Source organism: Gossypium arboreum, chromosome 6, assembly GCF_025698485.1.
Source record: "Gossypium arboreum isolate Shixiya-1 chromosome 6, ASM2569848v2, whole genome shotgun sequence".
Classification (NCBI taxonomy): domain Eukaryota; kingdom Viridiplantae; phylum Streptophyta; class Magnoliopsida; order Malvales; family Malvaceae; genus Gossypium; species Gossypium arboreum.
In genome coordinates, this window is record NC_069075.1 from 110,902,486 (window position 1) to 110,925,134 (window position 22,649).

The 22,649-nt window shown below is 35.3% G+C and overlaps 1 non-coding gene across 1 annotated transcript; it reads right to left on the reverse strand.

The window, feature by feature from the left end:
* Positions 1-6,890: 6,890 nt before the first annotated feature.
* On the reverse strand, positions 6,891-6,997 carry LOC128294972 (small nucleolar RNA R71). The gene has a single exon (XR_008285279.1). It is a non-coding gene; the product is annotated as a small nucleolar RNA R71 (small nucleolar RNA).
* Between the last annotated feature and the right edge of the window lie 15,652 nt (positions 6,998-22,649).

Here is a 22,649-nt window from a genome sequence, read left to right on the forward strand (position 1 = left end):
GCCGTATATATGCTGGTGGAGATATCACGATTTGTGATTATTAAATACCTAAAGGAAACCATGATGTGTATAAAATTATTATTATTAGTCCTTTGTGATAGCCGAATATGGCTTGGCACTAAAGTGATTAAATGTGAACTTCGATAAGGTAAACCATTAAAAGTGTGGTGCTATAAGACTATGGGCTAATACGATATGTGGATTCGTTCCGTAAAGTAAATTATTCAGGTATGCGATATGTACTTAGGAATGTTAAATCGATTGGAATTGAATCATGAATGTGAATTGAGAAGCATAGGTAAAAATGCCTATGACATATATGTGAGTAAGGGTAAAACCATCGTAAATTATCGATAAGGATGGGCTATGTGCGGAACCATCTTATAATTACTAATTTGAAAGGTTGTGTGCGAATCAGTGAGCAATATGTATATATTAGATGAATCATGACCTTTTGGTTCTACTTGAACTAAGTTGCGCGATAAATAATTTATGTATATGACTTATAGTCGAATGGTCACTATGGGTTAAGTTTGAATGGTGAAATGGAAATGTGATATGTTGAATGAGATGTGTTAATATATAATTAAATATGCATGATATTTGATGTGTATCCGGGCTTAAAGACCCGCAGGCTTCGTGCTAGTAAAATATCCGGGTTAAATCCTGCAGGCTTCGTGCTGGTATTATATTCGGGATAAATCCATGAGCCTAGTCTTTGGTATTATATTCGCCTTCGTGCCTAGCGAGCTTCGTCTTTGGTGATGTGTATTCGGGCCTTCGTGCCTAGCAGGCTTTGTAATACCCTGAAAATTTTTACAATAAGATATTATCCTTGATATAGTAAAATAAGGAAATAAAGTGACATAAAGGGAAATTTTGAGTTATGTCAATATTAAGAAGTATATTATGATATATTAATTCAAGAAAGGACTAAATTGTAAAAGTGAGAAAAGTTTTGTTGCACAAGAGTAAATACTCAAAATTTAAGGGGTTAAAGTGTAAATATGAAAATTTGAAGGACCAATAGTGTAAATATTTTAAGAGTGGAATGATCTAGAAACTAAGGAAAATGGATGAATTAGGACCAAATTGAATAGGTGAAGAACTATGAGGACTAAATTGCAATTTTACCAAAATTAAATGATGACTCAAGGATGGAATTTTAAAAGATAATAAAGGGCAAAATGGTCAATTGGAAGAGAGAGAAATCTAGAAAGTAATGATGATGTTGATGATATTTTATGATTATTTAATTAGATATATATTATTTTAATGAGATATTTTATTATTAATTATTTAGTATAAAAGGAAGGAAAGATGAAGAATTTTCATCATCTTTCCGTGCATGCAGCCAACGTTAGAAGAGAAGGAAAAGAAAGAAATTTTCTTTTCTTTACAATTTGGTCCTTCCACCAAAAATTCACCATTTCCACCTAGAAATCAAAAGAATTTCCATTACTACTAAGAGAGAGAAATGTTAAGGAGGCCATGGGGAGTTAGAATATCAAGTTGGATTCAAGAAATAGAAGCTGGAGGAGAGAGAAAATCAAGTTAAAGATTAGTATCAATAGAACAAGGTAAGTATATCAAGATTTCAATATGTTTTTAAGTTTGTTATTATTGATAAAACATGGAAATAATGTTATAGTAGAGTTTTCTTACATAAGGTCTTATGTTCTTGATATGTTAGTGAAGAGAAAATAAGAGAAAGTGATGAGAAATGGTGTAGAAAAAGAAAATAAGGATGTTGTAACATGGTAATTAATATCGTGTACTAAAACAGTATTGGACAGCAGCAGTAGACTAACTTTGAAAAATCACCATAAATTGTATAAATCGAATTAGAAGATGAACAAAATATGAAATTAAATCTCATTGAGCCTAGTTTCTCATAGAAGAAACGGTGTAAGCAATAGATTTCTAAATCATGAGATATAATAAATTTTGTGAGACAACATCAGAATGATTTCGGGTTCCCCTGTTCTGACTTTGAAAAATCATAACAAATTGGATAATCATAATTATGGGATTAAATTTATATTTTTAGAATCTTGAATGATTCTATTTTTAATATAAATAAACATGAACATCATTCGAATTCTGTACGATAAGATAATTAATTTTTAGTTAAGAAGGGTCACAACTGTCAGACAGCAGAATAGGGGTAACTTTAAAGAATAAACTGTACTTATTGAATGAGCCAAAAATTCTAAAAATTTTATGGTAAGAATATATATGAGTCTAGTTACAGGGAAAATTATCGGATCTTAATTTAGAGTTCTAGATCTCCAGATATAAATAATTTAGTGACTATGACATAGATGGATAGCCTGAATATTCATAAAAGTAAATAATAAAAATTATGGATAATGTTACTTACAAGTGTGTTATCTACATTAAGGATGTGGAATGGAGAGGAGGAGGAGGAAAAATATGTATGAATATTCATCTAGCATGGCTAATTTGCATATTTTAGGCTCAAGGACTAAATTGAATAAAAATAAAACTTTATGGGCAATTTTGAAAAAAATGTCAAAAATGACCAAATTGCATGAAATGGATTATTTTATTATTTAAATTACAAAATTGAATGAAATTATTAATTTAGTTCAAGATCGAGGGAAAACATGTTTTAGGGATTAAATTGAAAAGTGTTGAAATTATGGAAAATTCTGATATTTTATACAATTCATGGACTGTTATCAATATATATATATATATGAGAATAATAGCTAGAAATAAGGATTAAATTGCAAGAATTTTATTTTCCTGACCCTAAGGACGAAATCATCATTAATTAAAAGTTAGGGGCAAAATGATAATTTTACCTAGAGCATTAATTAAATGCATTAGAATATGAAATGAATGAAAATGATGATCAAATTTATTTATAAAGATCCGGACGACTCAAATATGAGACTTGATCGTGGAAAAGAAAAGATATCGGATTAATGAAATTATAAACACAAACAAGCAATGAGGTAAGTTTGTGTAACTTGAATTGTATTTTAAATACTTGAAATATGTGATTATGTGATGAAAATATGATTTGAATGTTCAATTCATGATATTTGATAAAATATTGATAATACTCGATATAAATTGAAACTAAATCCCGGTTGAATGAAAGGAAAATTCGATAGATCTCTAAAAAGGAATTGACGGTAAAAAGGATCTAGCCCGGACGGGTGATCCTATCCTGATATAGCCCTCCCGAAGAATACGTGTAAATGGATTTAGCCCAGACGGGTAATCTGAATTAGGGTGTGAATTTAGCTTGGATTGGTAATTCAGATCCAAGCTCATTAGAGTAATTGTCGTTGCAGGGGATTTAGCCTGGACTGGTAATCCCGACAATACTCTATGAGTTTATATTACAGGATTTAGCTCGGGTGGTAATCCCTTTGTAAGGATGAGGTTCGAGGGAGTGTGCTCTCTGATATGAAATGTGTAAGACCATGGTTGAAAGATACCATGGCAAGTTGAAAGATACCATGGCACATGATATGAAACGTGTAAGACCATGGTTGAAAGATACCATGGCAACATGACGGGAAATAAATAAGACCATGGTTGAAAGATACCATGGCGCGTGACATGAAATGAATAAGACCATGGTTGAAAGATACCATGGCAACATGAGAAAATGAGTAAGACCATAGTTGAAAGACACTATGGCATCATGTCAAAGATAAATAAGACCGTGGATGGGAGACGCTATGACATTTGTTGAACAATTGATATTCGTGTAATATGTATCGATGATGAATGGTTATATGAAATAATTATAAAGATAGATAAACGAAATAAGTATAAGTACATGGAATATAATTTATGTTAAGTTTGATATAAACTATTACCGAATAAATATACATAAAATATATGGAAATGATAGAGCATGAAATATTGATATAATGAAATGAATGATATATGCTTATGAAGAAACGGTAAGAGCATGATATGTTTCATGACATGTACATATATGATTATCTTTGATATGTTGATACAAGGAAATTATGTAAGTTAAGACTATTATTAAACTCAAGTGCGATATGTCGAGAAAATAGATATATCAATGTTGAATTTATATGAGATATGTGCTGTTTGATGCTTATACAAGTGTCAAAACTGTTGATTGAATGGTAATATATTTATTTATATGATGCATTGAATCGGTAAGTATTTAAATTTTTTTTAGTGATCTGTAAATGGTAGTAATGCTCTGAAACCCTATTCTGGCAGCGGATACGGGTTAAGGGTGTTATAGGCTTCGTGCCGGTGATGTGTATTCGAGCCTTCGTGCCTAGCAGGCTTCGTGCCGGTGATGTGTATTAAGCCGCCGTGCCTAGCGAGCGTAATGCCTAGGTGAAATGATATTTTATGTGAATTCGGTGTTCCTTGTAAGATAAGGGTTTAGCCGAATGTTAAAGATGAAATGATAGTGTATTGTATCATACTTATATGGCCTAATGGCAAGTATAACATGTTGGTAAATATGCAATGTACTTTTGTAATTGAATGATAAGTTTGAAATGAATGTGAGTGAAATGTTATGCATAAGCTATCAAATGTTAAGTGTGAAAATGAGATGAAAGAAAAGTGTTTGAGATGTATAATTATATATACGTTCGAATGATGTTAGTACTCAATTGATATGAATATGTCATATGGAACTTGTTGATTTGATTATTCGGGCCTTTGAGCTTAGCAGACTATAATGTCGGTAAGATACTATTAGACTTCGAGCCTAGCGGGCTATAAAGCCGGTGAAATGGTATCGGGCCTCGAGCCTAGCAGGCGAAATGCCGGTGATTTGAGAAAAGCCTATGACTAAGGTACCTCGTGCTAGATTGTCAAATGAATACATTTAATACGTAAAGTGGGCCAGGTACGCAGTATGTACTCATATGTGAGTTTGATTTGAAGTGAATCATAAGGGAGTAATGTGATACGTACGTTAATAAATGTTAAAACTATACTTATGATCATGATACACCTGGTCAGGGTGTGAAAGTATGTGAGGGTATTTGATAAAAATATGTTATATGAATTCAGATTAAGTGTGATAAGAATGCTGAACATGCATTATGTGCTTGTGTATATTCGGCCAGATGGCAATATCCCTAGAATTTGGCCTCTTAAGAAATTAAATAATCGAAGTATAATAGCGTTTATTTGTTTGCATTGCTTAAGACTTACTAAGCTTATGAAAGCTTACTCGTTGTTACATTTCTCTATTTTATAGATTGTTGACTTGATTACACCTTTCGGGTTGGAGTTCACGGAGATATTAACACACTTCGTCCACTCACGTTATCGGTGTAAGTAAATCCTAGTATTTTGAGTCTATGGCATGTATAGGGTTTTAATGTTTTGGACCTCGTAAGCTCATATATGGGATAGATTGCATGTGAAAAGAAAAGTTTTAAATTGATTGAAATTTTTCAGCACGGTTTTTGTGTGATTGACTGAGTTTAAGTCGGGGAACACCTCGAACCCTATTCCGGTGAGGGATACGAGCGAGGGGTGTTACATGATTCAAGTTAAGCTCTTATTTAGAGGAGGAATAGACCCTGTCTAAGAGTACATTTGTCATAATTAAGCAGAATTGATTGCACGCCTAGAGATAGGGTGACAAGATTTTGCCGGATTAGGGTGAAACCTAATAAGGGGATTCATAGATCGAGTTAATGCAACCCTAGGGAGTTAATTAGAAAGAGATTTCAATTATTCAACCTAGAGTTAGATGTTGTTAGTCTTGAGAGGGATAATAATATAAGTTAGGGATTTCTACGGATCAAGTCAAATGAATAAATCGTCCGATTCAGAGTCAAGTAACAAGTGAAGTCTGGGTGGATTTTTCCTTAGGTATTGTCGTAATTCAATCGTTTTTCCAAAAGTAATTCCCCAATTTTATTTTCTGTGAATTCTTAGTTTAATTAATTAGCTAGATAAACAAAACCCTTTTATTTTTTAGGCTAGAAAATAAAAAGAAAGTTAATACTAGTACTTTGAATTCCTTTGGGTTCGACAATTCGGTCTTGCTAAAGCTATACTACTGTTCGATAGCTACATTTGCCTTCATCGTGATAATAGTTAGTTTCAAGAATGATACATTATAAATATTTAAAACCTGTCACGAATATCACGTATCAAGTTTTTGGCGCCGTTGCCGGGGAACTATGATATTAGGAACACTTGATTTTTATTACTTTAGCCATTTACTTTTATTGCAATTTAAATTTTATTCTAATTTTTATTACTAATTCTTCTTTTTCCCTTTTTCTGGCAGGTTCTTATAGTTTATGACTAGAAGAAACCCGTCAGGACCATTACTTTTTGAAAGTGAGAACGAAAGTACAGTTCGCAGAAACCAAAAAGAAATAAGGTGAATCGTAAGATACACAGAGAACGAGCAAGAGGACGATATTCAAACCACAACCAAGGAGAGGGCTAAAAATCAGGAAAACCTGATACCTCCTGCGATTGCTGTTAATCCAGTAAATCAGAATCTTGCTCTGCGCACTATATATGATTATGCTAAACCTTCTTTAACAAGAACTGAATCGAGCATAGTCAGACATGTTGTAGTTACAAATACTTTTGAACTGAAACCTAACATAATTCAACTGATACAACAATTTGTTCAGTTTGATAGTTTGCAGGATGAAGATCCCAACGCTCACTTAGCAAACTTTTTAGAACTATGTGATACATGTAAAATTAATGGCGTTTCTGATGACGCCATTCGCCTTCGGTTATTCCCTTTTTCATTGAGAAACAAAGCTAAACAGTGGTTGAATTCGTTACTGCGGGGGTCAATCACTACTTGGGAACAAATGATCAAAAAATTTTTACTAAAATATTTTCCACCGGCTAAAACAGCTAAATTACGTAATGATATCTCTTCTTTTGTGCAGATGGATTTAGAAACACTCTACGATGCATGGGAGAGATATAAGGACCTTTTGCGAAGATGCCCTCACCATGGGTTACCACTCTGGCTACAAGTTCAAACCTTTCATAATGGCCTGAATCCTTCGACTCGACAAATGGTTGACGTAGCTGCTGGCGGAATCATCAATAATAAAACACCTGAAGATGCCTATGAATTTATAGAGGAGATGTCACTGAATAACTATCAGTGGCAAGTCATGAGGACAAAGATAATAAAAACATCCAGTGTTTATAACGTCGATTCGGTCACCATGCTCTCTAATCAGGTAGAACTCTTGAATAAGAAATTGATGGTTTTCTTAGTTCTCTACAGGTTCACCCAGTAATGTAGTGCGAAGAAAATGGAGGTGGATTGAGTAATTCAGAATACCCACCTTATGGCCACAACATGAAGAACGAGCAGTTAAATTACATAGGTAATAATCTTTGATCTCAAAACAATTCTTATAGCAATACTTACAATGCAGGTTGGAGGAATCACCCAATTTTTTCATGGGGAGGCCAAGGAAATCAGAAACCACCACCCCATCCAGGTTTTCAGCAACCACCATACCAGCAGGAGAAAAAGCCGAACCTTGAGGAGATGCTAACCAAATTCATCTCGATGTCAGAGACTCATTTTTAGAATATCGAGATGACACTCAAAAATCAACAAGCATCAATCCAGGGGTTCGAAAGTCAGATTGGACAGCTCGCCAAGTTGATTTTTGAATGACCACAAGGTAGCCTGCCAAGCAGCACTGAATCTAACCCAAGGGAGCAACTCAACGCAATTGCCATTCATGATAAGGATGGGTTAGTGGCAAAACCAAGCCAAAACCGGTGGTAAGCGAAGGTAAGAATGAGGTAGGCCAAAACGAACAACAATCAGTAAGTACAGAATATAAGCCTCGTGTGCCATACCCTAATACGACAAGGAAAGACCACTTAGACGAACAATTTGGTAAATTCCTTAAACTTTTAAAGAAACTACATATTAACCTACCGTTTATTGAAGCACTTTCGCACATGTCGAACGCAGTTAAATTTTTAAAGGAGCTTCTAGCAAATAAACGGAAGTTAGATGAAAGGTCACATGTGGAGCTGAACGCGGTTTGCCTAGCCATTCTTCAGAATAAGCTACCCAACAAACTAAAAGATCCAGGGAGTATTACGATTCCTTGTTTAATTGGTAGTTTAGATGTTAATAATGCGTTGGTTGATCTAGGGGCTAGTATCAATGTTATACCTTACAAATTGTTTAAACAACTAGGTCTAGGGAAACCCAAACAAACTAGGATGAGCATTCAATTAGCAGATAAAACTATCAGATTTCCTAGGGGTATCATTGAAGACGTACTTGTTAAAATTGACAAATTTATATTCCCAGTTGATTCTGTTGTTTTAGACATGGAAGAGGACAGTAATGTTCCTTTAATTTTGGAAAGGCCCTTTTTAGGAACTACTAGAACAATTATTGACGTTGGCACAGGTGAACTCACACTTCGTGTAGGAGACGAAACAATCAACCTTCAAGCTCGCAACCCAAACAACACATCGAAAATTGAAGGTGATTGTACAAATTGTTCTACTAAGACTGATCATACAGTGCAACTTATTTTGCAGGAAATAAGTTCAAAGGACACACATGAGCCATGTTCAATCCACAACAAAGAATCTACCCATGAAGAATGAAGGTTACAAATCGAGGAGTTAGATGAATGGCTGACATTTAAACCGAAAAATACAAGAAACAAAAACTACGCCAGAACGAGCTGAATGCCTCACCAAATCAACTTAAGGTTGGAGATAAAGTTTCATTAGATGCTGCAGATCCTCACATTGACACTGCCAAACCGAGTGAAGAAACTTCTCTTACGGTACTTAGCATTTTCCCATTTGGTATAGTCGAGGTAAGTCATCCCAAATTCAGCACCTTTAAGGTAAACAATACCCGCCTAAAACCTTATTTTGATGGGATTCATAGCAGGACCATTCACCAGAGAGGTAAGTCGAGCTTAGACTATAAATAAGTGCTTCTCGGGAGGTAACCCGAGCATAACAATATTACTTTCTTTCAATTTTAGTTTTTTTTTTTTAAAATCTAACATACTAACCAAATCGTTGAACACAGGCTTTTCAGAACCACATGGCCAGGCACACGGGCGTGCCGTAGGCCGTGCACATACCACGAGATGCAACACAGCCGTGCGATACGGCTGTGTGAAAATAGGGCAAAAGTTTTTTCCCCAACACGGGATGCGATAAGCAGCCACGACCGTGCGACTTGGCCGTGGGCAAAACTGCTAAAATAACACGGGTGTGCAACACGTCTGTGTTTTGAAACCGTGGGTGAACCTGTCAATTTAACACGAGCGTGCACTTGCATACACGGGCATGGGAGAAGCGAACAGAGATCGACACAGCCGTACAACATGGTCGTGTACTCCAATGCGCCTAATTTCGAAAACTACAAAGCGCACGAGCTAAGATTAGAGCATACGGGCGTGCCCTACAGCCGTGTGCCCCAATTTGTCTTTATAAACACCTATTATTATTTTTTATTTTATTTTATTTTTATCTTTATATTTTGAAATTATTTTTTTATTTCCTTTTAATACTATTTCATCCTGAGTTTTTACAATTTTTTATTCTTCGGCTATTTCATTACGAGTAATTATGCTTCAGTATACCTCTTAAAGAGTTCCTGATTTGATCACAATCAGAAAGAGCTCCAAAGCTCATCCTCATATAGGAACAAAAAACTCCACCGGGAAAGGTTCTCCACGACTACATGTCCTGCTCGATGACGACCATAGCTACCACCCGATATAATATTCTTTTGGCGCAGGACTTATGGACTAATGAACCTCTACCACCACCGGAGTATCCTCCTTCACTCTTACGCCGATTATCCTCCAAAACTCCAGTTCAAGGAATTCATTCATCATTCAGGAAGTTTCACTTCTCTCCCTATCTTATGATTATGAATCTATCCTTTTCGTTATATCTATCTTTGTACATTGAGGGCAATGTACATCTTAAGTGTGGGGGGGTCTTTAATTCATCATTAGAAATCCCTGAATTGTGTCTTATTCTCATGTAAATTATATAGATCACTATTAGAATGAATTTTAATTAATTTATGATTTTTATTGATATGTCTTGAATTAAAACATAGGCATTTCTGCTTTGAGTGTTTAAACTTTAAGACATTAGGGAATCAAGCATGATAAGTTGATTTTTGAAGGATTAAAAACTTTTAGGTTGTTTTTCCCATGTTTAGGTATTATCTTAAGTTAAAATTTACAGGATTAAACAGCACAAAGCCATAATTTTTGTGAGATTTTGAGCCTTTAGAGCATCTATCATTTCCTTCATGCTCACTTTTATTTTTGCTTTGAGTGCGTCAGTATTGAATTGTTATTCTAGAACTTGCTTGATTATGCATGTCAAGACCACACCATTTGAGTTGATATGTCAAAATAATAAAGGCATTTAGGTTTAAACCACTCACTCCACCAAAGCCTACCTTCATAATTAACCCTTAGTGAACCCCTTTGAGCCGAACAAGCCATTAATTGATTTACCCTCAATATTAACCCATAAACCATTATTGTTGAAATCCCCTAATTTGATCCCTATTTTTGTCGAGATTTGATTTGAACTAATTGCTTAGCTATGTTTTGCTCTTCTATGTAGCTGACTTGTTCTTAAAAAAAATTCATACTTACATATTAGTAGTAATTCGGTATTGTTGAGCCGTAGTATCTAAATTCCATCTTCTGAGAAGAAGCTCACTTGTACTCAATTGATGTTTAATTACTTTTTCTAGTTAGGTAATTTTTCAATTCAATCTCGATTCTAACCCTTTCTTTCAGCTTGTGACCACACCCTCTAACCAAAGCCTCGTTACAACCCTCTAAAGTCCTTTTGATTGATGTTTCATCTCAATTTATAGTGGTGGAGATTTGATTTTCATGCAAGCCTATGGTAATGACTCTTCATTATTGACTATTGAGTGCTTCATTTATTGTCCTTAAACACCTCGAGTGATTTGAGTGAATCTTTAGTAAGGATGTGAAACTCTGTGATAGTTTAAATCAAAGGTAATTACTTAGACTAGGGGAGACACCTATGTTTTCATGATAAAATGCTCAACTTGGAATGTTTGAAACTTTATTGTTCTTTCAGTTGAATTTTCAATGTATGATTACCTATGGATTATTTTGAGATATTATCGATAGAAATTATAAGTTGAGAAGAGTTTATTTTGATTATGAGTTGAGGATTTTGCTTGAGGACAAGCAAATTCTTAAGTGTAGGGGTACTTGATAAACCGTAATTTATACATATTTCTATCCCATGATTAACACATTTTATGGATGATTTTTCCTTAAAATTGGTGAATTTGATGCTCCTAATGCCTTAATTTCATATTTTATACTCAGGTGAGTATATAAGAGTGAAAGGAACGAGAAACGGGCCAAAAATAGAGAAAATGGACCAACGTACGAAATTAACACGGCCTAAACCTCCTCACACAGGCAGACCACACGGCCGTGTCAATTTGGCAGAATCGAAGCACAACTCACACAAGTGGACTACATGCTCGTGCCTATTTAACAAGCTTGACCATGACCAAAAGTAATCGCACACGGGCGTGTCCCTATCGAGCCCAAATTGAGTCCAATTTGAAAAAGGCCAATTTTGAGGGTTCTTAGGTATTCTAAAGCCTATAAATACACCCTAGAGGAGGAGAAAAAGGGCCACAGAGGAGGAGGCAGGGAACTGCTCAAGGAAAGCCGATTGATCCATCTCAAAAGCTGGATTCATCATCAAGACTAAAGCTCTCCCCTCAATTTCCCTTCAGGAGTTTTGGGTTTTTCTTTATGTTTTGTATTCATTATTCTTCTGAGATGTTTACCTTTTTAGGTATGAACTAAAACCCCTAAATACCTAAGGGGAATTAAACCTAAGATAGATCTTGTTTTTATTATCTGAATCGTATGATAAATATTTTACTTATTCTTAATTATGTGTTCTTAATTCTTGTTTTGATATTCCAGGATATTGATTCAAGTTAACCTCTTATTTAGAAGAGGAATAGACCCTGTCTAAGAGTACATTTGTCATAATTAAGTGGAGTTGATTGCGCGCTTAGAGATAGGGTCACAAGATTTTACTGGATTAGGGTGAAATCTAATAAGGGATCCATAGATTGAGTTAATGCAACCTTAGGGTGTTAATTAAAAAGATATTTCAATTATTCAACCTAGGGTTAGACATTGTTAGTCTTGAGAGGGATAATAATATAACTTATGGATTTCTACGGATCAAGTCAAATGAATAAATCGTCCGATTCAGAGTCAAATAACAAGTGAAGTCTAGGTGGATTTTTCCTTAGGTATTGTCTTAATTTAATCATTTTTCCAAAAGTAATTCCCCAATTCTATTTTCTGTGAATTCTTAGTTTAATTAATTAGTTAGATAAACAAAACCCTTTTATTTTTTAGGCTAGATAATAAAAAAAAAGTTAATACTAGTACTTTTAGTTCCTTTGGGTTCGATAATTTGGTCTTGCTGAAGCTATACTATTGTTCGATAGCTACACTTGCCTTCATCGTGATAATAGTTAGTTTCAAGAACAATTCATTATAAATATTTAAAACTTGTCACAAATATGATGTATTAGGTACGAGACACGATCGTGTGTCTCAACCGTGTGAAAGACACGGCATTAGGACATGGGCGTGTGCCCAGGCCATGTGAAGTTTGCACTTGATTTTTGGAATTTAATTCGCCACACGGCCTAAGCACACGGGCGTGTGACTTGGCCGTGTGACCTTATTAAGTTGATGATGTCATAAACAGAGAGTTACACGGGCTAAGGACACGGGCGTGTTAGACCACATGGCCTACTCATATGGGCGTGTGACCCTCTAGAGCAAGAAAATTTCCTAAGTGTTGTAAAAGTTCTAAAAGTTCTCGGTTTAATCCCGAACCACTCCCAATGTATGTTTTAGGCCTCGTAGGTCCGTAGTAGGGATGATATGCATATGTATGAATGGTTTTAAATTGGATGAAATTATATGGCTCGATTTTGTGTGAATGTTTATATTTAAAACTAGTAATGCCTCGAATCTTTCCCGACGTCGGATACAGGCAAGGGTGTTACACGAGTGGGAACCATCTCACCTTTTGAATTCTTAATTACGGTTACGCTGGTCTTTTTCGATACTACATGGATTGGGCTAACCCAATTACTGTTAGAAATGGGATATGTCATCCCAGCATCAAGTAACTTTTGAACTTCCTTCCTTACCACTTCTATTATGGGTGGATGGAGATTCCTTTGAGACTCTCTTTTGGGAATAGCATTATCCGCAACTTGAATTTTATACATGTAAGTTGAAAGGCTCAACCCCTTAATAACGGCGATTGTCCATCCAATTACCTCTTCATAGTCTTTAAGAACTCGTACCAAATTTTCCTCTTCCACCTTCAAGAGTTTACTCGAGATTATTATCGGCAAGGTATTTCCTTTACCGAGAAAAGTATACTTTAAATGGTCTGGAAGTGGTTTAAGTTCGAAATCTGGAGCCTGTAAAATAAATGGAACAAACTTAGTTTGTGAAGAAGATAATTCAAAAAATTTACTTGAATTTTTTAGTAATTGCGATGCCTCCATATGAGCCACTGTTTCATGAACAGACTCTTCAAAGGTTATCCACTCCTCTAGTTTCTTCACGGCATCAAAGTCTAGACTTCTGCAAAGAATAACTGGTAATTCATTCTCATCATGATATTCTAAATGTAATTCAGTTAAACCGATTATATCAATATTAGAAACATTAGAAATAAAACTAGGGCGATTCATGGCCTCATAGACATTGAATTTCACTACTTCCCCATCGAACTCAGTGAGTATCCTACTTCGTACACCAATTTTTGTTTGTGCGGTACTAAAAAATGGCCTCTCGAGAAGTATGTTGGATGAATTGGCCAAATTTTCATCCTCTATGTCGATAATGTAGAAGTCCACAGGAAATATTAGCTCTTTTACCTTTACAAGAACGTCCTCTAACACTCCCTCCGGATGCACCACAGATCTATCTGTAAGTTGAATAATTACACCTATTTCCTTTAAAGAACCCGTGTTAAGTAGTTTATAAATTGACAAAGGCATAACATTAATTGATGCTCCTAAGTCGCAAATTGCTCTTTTTATTCCGACACTACCTATTTTACAAGATATGAAAAACATACATTGGTATTTACATTTGGGTGGTATTTTCCTTTGCAGAACGGCGGAGACATTTTCTCCGACACTTACCTTTTCATTGCCCAGAAGTTTTTTTTTTACTCGTGCATAACTTTTTTAGGAATTTTACATATCATGGGATCTACTTAATCGCATCGAGAAGAGGTATATTGATTTCCACCTTTCAAAATCTGTCGAGGATCTCCTTCTCATCTCGCTCCTTCTTGCACTGGACAAGTTTCGGGAAACGGAGGTGGTACTGTAAATGATTTTTGTGGTGCTGACTCTACTTGAGCCTCCGTGTCAAGTTTCTCCTTATCTTGACTAGTGTTGCACCCGCGACTAGTGTCGTGGCCGTGACTCGTGTGAGGTACGAGCTCTAGAACCTTTCAACTTGTCAATGTCATAGCGCTTGCATTGTGTCGAGGGTTTGGCTCAATTTGGGATGGCAACTTACCTTGAGACTCGAAGCGGCTAACCGTAAGCGCGAGTTTACTCACTTGCTTATTCAAATCCTTCAAATGCATGTAAGTTTTTTGTTGGAATTTCTCAGTATTATTGGCTAGCCTTTCACTATTGCTTCCAAAGACAACTTTGGGGGTGGTAACTATTGATTCTGAGGCGGCCTTTGTTGGTACGGTTGACTGAACGGTGGATTTGATCCATAACTAAGATTCGAGTGATCTTTCCACCCTACATTATACGAGTTTGAGTAGGGGTCATACCGCCTCTAGGGCGGTCCTAGAAAGTTCCCGATAGCATTCACTTGTTCTGTCAAATGCTCATATAAAATCGGACAGGAGTCCATCAAATGGCCTGGCTTAGTGCAGATTCTGTAAAACTGTGCTGGGCTCGTTTTATCTGTAAGAAAAATTTGAACAATGTTAGTCGGCTTATCAATTTTATCTTCTAGAGATAGAGAACTTAAACCATGAACCTGTCTTGTGGGTTCTGTGGCCGGTCAGAATTGTTGAGAGTTAGCAGCCATGGTTGAAATAAACTCTCGTGCTCTCTGAGGAGTCATATTGGCTAGTGCCCCTCCATGACTCCAAACGTATCTGCAACAAAAATAAACAAGTAAATCGTGTGGTTTGAGAATGTTTAAGAAAGTAAATAATCTAATCAGCTTAAATAAAGAATTGATTAATATTGAAAATAAATGTAAATTGGAAATAAATTTAGACTTTTGTAAACAAAAATAATAAGCCTTAGCCTTAGACTTGGTAAATTTTGTGTTGAGAATCAATCCTCGAAAATTAATCTTCTCCTCCAAACGATAAGCTGGTTATAGTAGTTAAGAACGTCTTAACAACCAATTCCTCTAGTAGCTCGTTTTGATACGACCTTCAAACCAACCCTTACTGATTATCTAATCGAGATACGCATGTTCCTAATTCAAGATTCCGGCAGCCTTGCAATCTGAAGAACCCAGCTCAAATTAGCGACCTCAACTGTGTAGGTCGTTTAAACCCGATCACTTCTTCCTCGATTTGTTCTCGGAGATCCAAATACAGCACGACCGACTCGTTTCTCCAACTGTCAGCTAACATGACTCCAACCCAAAGTGCACTTTTTTACTTGTAATCGAGTTAACCTTAAGGGATGAGTTGTCAATCCTGATACTTAGGGAAAAAATGAATACCGATTGGATGGATTTTAGCACGAATTCGTATCTCACGATTCCCAACTGGAAAGAACATCGACCTAAAGCTAATATGAAATTTAGTGATGCATGAATTTATTTGTGCTTTGTATGGTTTGAAAGATAGTTTGATGAAAAATGGAGGAAATCGGGGAATGAAAAGACTTGAAAGGCAATTAGCCCAATTTTATAAAAGAAACAAGAATTGGAAACAATGCAATAGAATTTTAAAGGCAAATTAAAAGAAAAGGGAAAATAATTCTATTCCAAATTGGAGTAGGAAAGTAAAATTCATTGATGATTTTTTCAAAGAACCTAAGGCCCTATTTATATACATAAAATTTACTATTTTTGGCCATGACTAATTTAACATAAAATCAAAATAAAATAAAAAACAAAGTAAATAAAAATAAAAATAAAATAAGACTTTTCTATTTTTGGCTTTTTACAAAGTCAAAATACCTGGTGGGTCCTTGGCTTTCTCCTTATTTTTTATTTGGCCCCATTCCATTAATTTTGTTTCTTAGCGTCCTAATTGCATACCTGACAAAATTAAAACATAAAAGTACTGATTAGCAGGAATCAATTCAGAAATAAACTGAATTTAAACACAAAATAACATGCAAATTAATATGTTATCAAAAATGTATGTTTGGTGTATGATAAACGACTTTTGCTAAGTGATTTTCGATGAAAATGCCTAAAAAGGACTTATTTGTAAAAAGTTGTAAAGTAGGTGTTAAAATGCAAATAAAAGAAAAATGTGGGCTGCTATAAGCATGTATAAGGTTCAGATAGGCATGGTATTCAAGAAATTGAGTACATTTCATTTTACGAGCTTAGGGACTAAATTGTAAAAATGGGCAAAAATATAATTTTTTCCATAATGTTCTTTTGGGATGATTTGAATAGTATAATGATTAAACAAGTTAAATGTGATATTCTAGATCAAGAAAAATGAGGTTCAGAATTAGAACGGGGGAAAAACGAGTATTTGACGTTAGGTCCTTCTTGCCATTTTTCTGTCGAGGTAAGTTCGTATGTTTAATAAGCATTAAATTATATATGTACAAATGCTTAATTGATATAATTGTGGAAAATGCTATATTATTGAAATGAAATGTGAATCTTATTGAGTACGATACTACGGAAATGACTTATATAGAGATTCGATACAGCGAAAGTCCCGGTTGAACCTTAAGAATAGATAGGATAAAATGTAATGACATTAGGATTACTGAGATTACGTGTAAGACCATATTTGGGATATGGCATCGATATGAGACTTCATGTAAGACTATAGCTGTGCTATTGGCATCGAGACGAGATTACATGTAAGACCATATTTGGGATATGGCATTGGTACGGTACTGTGAGTACGAGATTCTTGAGTATCCCTTAGTATTTCAAGTGTTTCAACAAGTAATTTAATGGGTATGTCAAAGAAGAGAAAGAGCATGTAAGTATTACAAATTAGTACAGGTATGTACATAAGTTTATAAACATTGACTTCATGATATTGTGAGTTCATGGTTTCTACGAGAATGTTTTTGTGAAAGCCTTGTGATATATAAAATACATGGTAAATTCTGTTGGCATTTGGGTAATTGGCTTTTAGGCCGAATTGGGTTATGATATAGCATGTTTGATTCACACAAATTGTAATTTATTAGAAATAAGAAAAAGGAAAGATTGGCATAATTGTCTACTAAAATGATTATGAGAAGATATGGCATTTAAACAATTGAAAGATGTTAGAATATATGCTTGAAAAGTGAACACTCATAATTAATGTGCATGTTTATTATGAGGTTTGAAATGATTGGTTGATTGTGGTAAATGGTTATAATGAAGAGATTTCAGTTATTAGGCTAACATCAATACATGTTAAATTATGCTTGCAAATTGATATAACAAACAATGTGACTAGATAAGTTATAACTATGAGTTTTAATGCAATTTATATTATCTTGTATTTATATCATTTGATTTGGTAAATGATTAGCAAGAGTTTCTTATTATGTTCATATGGACTCACTAAGCTATATAGCTTACCCCCTTCCTTTCCCATGTTTTATAGTGTCGTCAAGCTAACTCGGATTGGAGATCGCCAGAGATCCTATCACACTATCAAGCTATCATTTGGGTATTGATGAATTCAAGTATTTTGAGTTTATGGCATGTGTAAGGACTTGGTCTTTTGGTCATATGTGTTGGCTTATAATGGTTCATGGTTCATTTTGTATACAGCCTTGGAAGTTGGCTAATGTTGGTTATGAGTATATTTATATTAATGTCAGTTGTAAATGTGGAAACTTGCATAATTTGATGTGGAGAGGTTGATGTTTTAAGTATGATTAATAATGGTATGAGAATGACATGTTATTATCTTGGTTGTGATTGTTTGGCTGCTCCTGCATGCTTGAATTTGTGCCATGTGATGTTGTGTAGATGTGTACAAGTGAGGGTGGCAAAATGGCTTGGTAAATAGTTTTGTTTTTGTCCACACGGTCAGCCTCATGGGTGTGTGATCCGACCGTGTGTCCCCTGCACCTAAATTGTTACAAAACAGAATGCTCAGTATCAAGCACAAGAGTATGAGGCACGGCCGTGTGAAGGACACGGCCTCGGTACATAGGCGTATGTCTTGGCCGTGTGACTTTAATTTGTTCGTAGGTGACAAACAGAAAGTTACATGGGTTTGGTACACGGGCGTGTGACCCCTGTTTTAGAAAAAAAATGTCCAAGTGTCATAAAATTTTCTAAAGTTCTCGGTTTAGTCCTGAACCGCTTTCAATTCATTTTTGGGCCTCGTAGTCTCGTTTTAAAAACGATGTGATTGATTGTTAAAAAGTTTTAATTTGGTGCCAAATTTACAACTCGAAATGTATGTTTGCTTGTGTTTACGTCCAGTAATGCCTCATACCCTGTTCCGGCGTCGAATACGGGTAAAGGGTGTTACACGCTGTCTCAGATTCAATTCTTTTTGAGTCATTAAATACTTCAAACTTTTATGATCTACAAATATGTGGCACTTTTCACCGTAAATGTAGTGACGCCAAGTCTTCAAGGCAAAAATAATAGTAGCTAGTTCCAGATCATGTGTCGGGTAGTTTCTTTCATAAGACTTTAACTGTTGAGAAATATATGCTATTAGCCTTCCAGTTTGCATCAATACGTATCCCAATCCTCTAAGAGATGCATCACTGTAAACAAAAAATTCATTCCCAGATTCAGGCAATTTCAATACCGGAGCTTCTGTTAACATTCTCTTTAGTCGGTCAAAACTTTGGTGACATTCATCTAACCAAACAAACTGAATGTTCTTCTATAGTAGCTTAGTCATCAGTAAGGCTATTATAGAGAAGTTATTAACAAATCATCGATAGTATCCTGCCAATCCCAGAAAACTTCGTATCTCTGAAAAATTCTTAGGTGCTTTCCAGTTAACAATAGCCGAGATCTTACTCAAATCAACACGTATTCCATCCGCAAAAACCACTTGTCCCAAAAATCCAACTTCTTTAAGCCAAAACTCACATTTGCTAAATTTTGCATACAACTATTTCTCACATAGAATCTGCAATACAGTTCTCAGCTGTTTAGCATGTTTAGATTCATTTTTGAGTATATCAATATATCATCTATAAATACAACCACAAATCTATCCAACTGAGGTTGGAAAACACTTTTCATCCAATCCATAAAAGCAGCAGGGTTATTAGTTAATCCGAATGGCATTACTAAAAATTCAAAATGATCGTATCAGGTCCTGAATGCAATCTTCATCACATCACAATCTTTCACTCGCATATGATAATATCTCGATCTAAGATCTATTTTAGAAAACACGGTTGCACTTTCAGTTGATCAAACAACTCATCAATACGAGGTAATGGAAATTTGTTCTTCACCATCACTTTGTTCAATTGCTGATAGTCTATACACAATATTAAGGTACCATTTTTCTTTTTCAAAAATAGTACTAGTGCACCCCAAGGAGACAAATCAGACGAATGAAACCTCTATCTAATAATTCTTGTAACTATGCTTTAAGTTCTTTCGATTCTGTCAGTGCAATTCTATACGATGGAATCGATATCGGTGTAGTCCCATGTATCAATTCAATAGTAAATTCAACTTCACATTCTGGTGGCAAACTTGATAGTTCTTCAGGAATACGTTTGTGAATTCATTAACGACAGGTACCTGATTCAGAATTTTAAGTATCTGTATATAAGCCAAAAAGGCTTCACAACCCCTAGAAATAATTTTCTGTGCAGAAATTGCTGACACAACTCTAGTAACACTATTTAACTTAACAAACTCAAGTGAAATTAATTCACCTGAAGGACATTTCAAATTGATTCTTTTCTGTCTACAATTAACCACTGCATCATGTAATAATAGCCAGTCCATACTAGTATTACTTTAAACTCATAAAAAGGCAATAACATCATATCAACGGGAAACTCATAGCCTTGGACTTTTAGTGGACATTTATGATAAATTAAATTAACTATTACACTGTGACCCAATGGATTTGTGACTTGAATATCAAATTCAGTTGACAAGGGAGGTAAATTTTTATCAATGAATTATATAGTGGAAATATATGAATAAGTTGATTCAAGATCAGTCAAAGCATATACATTAACATCAGGTAAAATATACCCGTAACAATGTCAAGTGCAGTAACCTCCTCTCTGGCCCTACTCGGAGCTCTAACCTCGGATCTAGTGGTAGTTTCTCTAGCATCAGTACGATTCAATCCTATATTACTGCTTTGACCAGGGCATCTGCCTTTTTGTGGTATAGACGGGGGTTTTACACTCTGATCATCTTTTTCTCCCAGTGGTTTTGGACAATTTCGTACGAAATGATTAGTCGGTCCACATCTTAGACATGGGCGCGTCTTATATCTGCATTCACCAGTGCGTGGCTTACCACAGAAATCACATAGCGGTCTCAGGGTATTATGAACACTAGACATACTATCAACAGGTTGATTTTGAAACTTTAGAATAGGTTGTCTTGGTTTTCTTCTGCTCAAAAATTCTAATGATACAGTAACACGGTTATCTCCTTCTCTTGTTTTCTTCGGTGGCGGGGTGAGGAACATTCTAGGAAAGTTTCTTTTATTGAAGTCTCATGCATTTCTTTCTCTCTGTCTCTTCTAGTTAAAAATTTACTCTATTTTTTGGGCTCGATTGGACAATACCACAAGCTGTCATATTTTCGTGCCACCTATCATTATTTTAATTTCATCGTTTAACCCATCTTCAAAATGGGTATACATTTCTTCTTCTGTTGACACAATCTCCCGAGCATACTTGCTGAGGTGTGCAAACTCCCTCTCATACTTAGCCACTGTTTTATTTCCCTATTTCGGTTCCAAAAACTCTTTCTTTTTTCTTGTCCAGATATCTCTTGCTGATGTATTTCTTTTTAAATTATGATTTGAAGAAATCCAAATGAATATCATTTTCAAGAACTACTGCAATTATTGTAGGCCACCAACTGTAAGATTCCTCTCTTAACAGTGATATGGCACACCTAAGGTAATCATTAAGAGAACAGGACATTTCATTAAAGACCCGTTGAATGGCTTCAAGCCACTAATTAGCTTTTTGCGGGATCATATTTGGATCTACCCTAAAATTCTTCAACCCTAAAATTTTTGACTTTATCGACCGGGACTCATCAATTCAATACGACTGTTGGAGGAGGTGGAGCACAGGGGGTACATTAGGAGGTACAACAGGTGGTGTTGTAGGAGGTGCAATAGGTGGCACAACAGGAGGCTGTAGTTGTCAAGCCACTAGATTATTCCACATAAACTTAAAGAACCACTGTCCCATCAGTCTGAAAAACATACGTTTCACCTTATTTTTAGACAACAGTATACTGTGGCTCATACCAGTATAAGTAGTCGAGACATTTCTGTCCACTTAATTAGTTTCCTCACGTTTAGTATCTAATGGAATCTTTTAAATCTATAAGAACATAGAGGTTAGACCAGATAAATTTATATCACACTATCACAAGTTTTATGGCGTATAGTTTTTAAAATTTAAACACATTACACTTAGTCTAAAAATCGACTAAATCTAGCTTTGATACCATTAAATATAACACCCTTATCTCATTTTTGTTGCTGGAATAGGATCAAACTGTTACCAATTAAGTTGGAATAGTTAAAAATAATTTATATTCAATAATTAATTAATCACAAGTAATATTCAATATGAAAGTGACCATTCAGTTTGAGCCTTAAATCAAGCTTTTGAAGCTCCAAAAATAAATTATGGACCTTTAGGAACCAATTAGGAACAAATCAGAACATTTAGGAAGAAATTGAAAATTTTCAAGTTAGGGGTCACACGGCCATGTGCCGAGGCTATGTCACACAACCCAGCCTGTATGGCTATTTGACTATCCTACACACCTATGTGCATAGACTGTGCAACTCTCTAAGTTGGATTACATGGCTGTGTCGCAGGCAATGTGTCAGCTCGTGTAACAATCGAAATACCCTTAAACGGCTGTGTCACGAGTTGTGTGATAGCCCGTGTCCCAGGACGTGTGTGTGCAAAATATCCAATTCCAAGCTCAATTTTTACCCATATGCTTAAGTACCTAAAACACAGTTAATCACATAATTACATAAACCAAAACCAACTTCAATCACACTCAAACATGTCAAGAAACTCAACCAATATGTCAACCAAAGTGTTATCATTAGCATCTCAATACATTTCATCTCATTCCACTTCCAATTTGCAACTCAAGAACATTATATAT